General features: G+C 39.2%; 1 pseudogene; it reads right to left on the minus strand.

Moving 5' to 3' along the window:
- Window positions 1-2,973: 2,973 nt before the first annotated feature.
- LOC120582641 (uncharacterized) lies at window positions 2,974-3,089 on the minus strand (annotated as a pseudogene).
- Window positions 3,090-3,801: the final 712 nt, after the last annotated feature.

Consider the following 3,801-nt stretch of genomic DNA (forward strand, 5'->3'; position numbering starts at 1 on the left):
TCTCTATAGCTGAGGCTGACCTTGAAGGAGCCCACCTCTGGAAGCTTTCTGCCAACCGCCCTCCCCACAACCGAAAAAGGATTTAAATAATGCATCTTTGTGTCTACTGCAGTCTTCCGTCTTCCCTGTGTGCTGCTCAAATCCACCTATATACATTTAGGGGGCAATTACTCAAGGATTCTATTGTGTCTCTCTTCTTGAGGAGAAGCTCATAAGATAAGAGACTGTTATGGGCTGAATTGTATCTCCCCCGCCCCCTCAAAAAATTCATGTCTTAAAGCTTTAACTCTCAGTACCTCAGAATATAGCAGCATTTCTAGATAAGATCTTTAAAGGGGTAATTACGTTAAAATGAGATTTTTAGTGTGGGCTCAATATGACTCATGTCTTTATAAGAAAAGGAAGTTTGGACACAGACATACGTGTGCACAGAGGAAAGGCCATGTAAGGACACAGCACAAAGGCGGCCATCTACAATCTGAAGAGAGAAGCCTCCGAAGAAACCAAACCTGCTGACATCTTGACCTTGGACTTCCAGCTTCCAGAACCATGAGAAAATAAATTTTTGTTATTTAAGCCACCCAGTCTATGGTATTTTATTACGGCAGCCTGAGTAAACTAACCCATTTCCCGTTTGCCCCAAGAATACTTGCTGGTGGCACTTGTGGCTGCAGCGTTTATCCCGAGATAACTCCCAGATTACAATGTTAACCTTACCCCCAAAGTTTGCCACGAAATATCTTGCTTTTATTATTATTTTCGCATCGCTCTAGTATATCAATAGTCTTTGGAAACAAATGACATCATTCCATTTATAGCATTCTGTTTTTTAGTAGTAGTATTTCCATTTACAAAATATAGTAATTCTCAGTTACTGAAAATATCAAATCCTAGAAAATGTAGCATTCGTATGTGTGATGTTAAATTGACGTTAACTACAAATTGCACTTTTTTTTTTTCTAAACAAGAAAAGGGCTAACATAGAGGAAGAGTAGCAGGAGGAACTACAGCCCGCATTGCTGCAGTTGGTCTCAGGGCCATAAGTGATCCTCATCATCTCCCTCCTCCACTTTCCGTCCTAGGTTCTCTCACCCTCAGCTATCACCTCTGCAGGCTTCCATGGCTTACCTGGTCGCCCAAATAAGATTCTCATGCTCAAGTCTTCTGAGCCCCTGGATAGCATGCCTTTCTCAGACTGGGATTGTTGTATCTGTTCATTTACAATGAAGTAAATGAACAAGGGAGAACCGAGGGAGTACCAAGAGGAACCCAGTGAATCACCTGAGTTTCACATAATATTCTGTCCCACTGTATAACACCAGGCTACTTCTTCCTGGTGACCAGGGTCAATTACCCCTGTCAAAATAATGACCTCTTTTATTTATTGCTGGTCCCATGGGATCCCTAAGTGCCCAAGCAGCAGTCATAGCATAGCAGCTTATAATTAAATGGGACTCTTGTTGTGCCCTCTGGTGAAAGTGGATACTTTGGAAGCTAAGACTTCTAACCTTGCAGAGCCCAGAGTTGAAAGGACAGGAATCACAAAGTCCCCCAGTGGGTCCTTTGGAGTGATGGTCAGTGGGACCATTCCCACTTTTACCTCTTTTTTTCCAGACTCATGTATTCTTCCTACTGGAAACACAGCACCATATAAAAGTCTTTGCTTCAATGTATATATTGTCCTAAAGAATGGCATCCATCCACAAAGGACATTGCCTCCAAGCTGGAGCTTCAGTTTCAATGAGTTTCTTTAATGCTCTATAAGACTGGCAGCATCTGTATGACATATGTGTTATGACCAGTGTATGCAATGGTCATAGGCCCACTCCTGCACTTTCTTTGCTATAAAATGGGTCTCCCAGTATGACACAATATTACATGGGTCCAAAGTCAGTGGGTCAAAATCCATAACCCTTCAGATAGTGGTGCAGGTTGAAGCCCTAGAGACAAGAAAGGCGAACTCATATACAGAGTAGGTGTTTACTTCTATGAGAACCAAGCTCTGGCTCTACCAGAATATAAAGAGTCCAATAGATTCAACTTGCCTTTAAGTGGTTAGTTGGTCTCCCTGGGGGAATGCACCACATCAGAAGCTCAGCGTTGGTCTCTGTTAGTGGCAAGTTAACATTTGGTTGTGCGGTAACTAGATCAGGCTTTTAAATGAGACTCCATACTATTGGATCAATGCATAGCCTTCATTTTGACCACCATTGCCATTTCATTCATGTATTCATCAAGGTTGATCAAGGACAGGTGATATCAATGGACTGGGACATTTTGTCTACCTGGGTCGTTCAGTGCCTCTTTCATGGTGAACATTCTCTGGTGGGCAATAACATGATACAAAGATCTCTCATGGTTAATTTTATATATTAACTTGGCTGGATGGCAAGGTTCCCAGCTATTTGGCTAAACATTTTTTCTGGGTGTATCTGTGAGGGTGTTTTTGGATAAGATCAATAGTTCATTCCTTTCTGCAGCTCTCATGGGACATGAGATGATTATGGGTTGGAAGACCATGCATGTGACCAACAGAACAGGAGCATTAGGTCTCTGAGGACTTTGTGAAGCAGAATTTTGTACCATCCCTGAATTACCTATCTCTGGACTCTGAGGAGAAGTAAATTCTATCTTATTAGAGTCATCATTATTTTAGGTGTCTTTTGTTTCTGTTTTTCAGTTTTATTGAAGTATGATTGACTTTAAATAGCAAAATTTTTTATTTTTTACTTGCTATTATACACCTTAAAATTATATTTAAGGTGTATTACATTTAAGGTGTATAATATGATGATTTGATATATGTATACATTTTGAAATACCACAATCAGGTTAATAACCATCACCCCACAGTGACTTTTGGGTTTGTTTTGTTTTGTTTTTGAGGGCATTAGTGTAGTGAGAACACTTAATATTTACTTCCTTTTAAACAAATTTCAAATATACAATATGTTATTATTTATTTATTATTTATGCCTACAGCACCTGGTCTTCCTAGGTGGTCTCCCATCCAAGTACTAACCAGGCCTAACCTTGCTTAGCTTCCGAGATCAGACATCAGGCTTGTTTAAGGCGGCATAGTTGTAGACCACAATATGTTATTATTAACTATAGTCACCATGCTGTATATTAGATCCTTAGAACTTATTCTTATAATCAAAAGTTTGTACCCTTCAACCAAAATCGCCTCATTTCCCCCACCCCAGCCCCAATAATCACTCTTCTATTTTCTGCTTCATTAGTTCAACTTTTTTGATTCTACCTATAAGTGAAATCATGCAGTATTTCTCTTTCTGTGTCTGACTTATTTTACATAGCATAATGTCCTCTAGGTTTATCCATTCTATTGCAAATGTCAGGATTTCCTTCCTTTTTAAGGATGAATCACTTTTCATTATGTATATCACATTTTCTTCATCCACCAATAGGTGTTTTGGTTGCTTCCTTACCCTGACTGTTGTAAATAATGCTGTAATGAACATGAGAGTACAGATATTGCTAAGACAGATTTTATTTCCTTTGGATATATACCCAGAAATGAAATTTCTGCATCACATGGTAGTTCTATTTTTTGAGGAATCTCCATAAATTTTTTCATAATGATGTACCAATTTACACTCCCACCAACAGTGTGCTAGAGTTTCTTTTTCTCCACATCCTCATCAACACTTATTTCTTTACTATTTGATAATAGACATCCCAACAGGTGTGAAATAATATCTCACTGTGGTTCTGAATTGCATTTCCCTGATGATAGTGATGTTGGGCACTTTTTCATATAGCTCTTGGACATTTTTGTGT

The sequence above is a fragment of the Pteropus medius genome, unplaced genomic scaffold, assembly GCF_902729225.1.
Source record: "Pteropus medius unplaced genomic scaffold, Ma_sr-lr_union100, whole genome shotgun sequence".
Classification (NCBI taxonomy): domain Eukaryota; kingdom Metazoa; phylum Chordata; class Mammalia; order Chiroptera; family Pteropodidae; genus Pteropus; species Pteropus medius.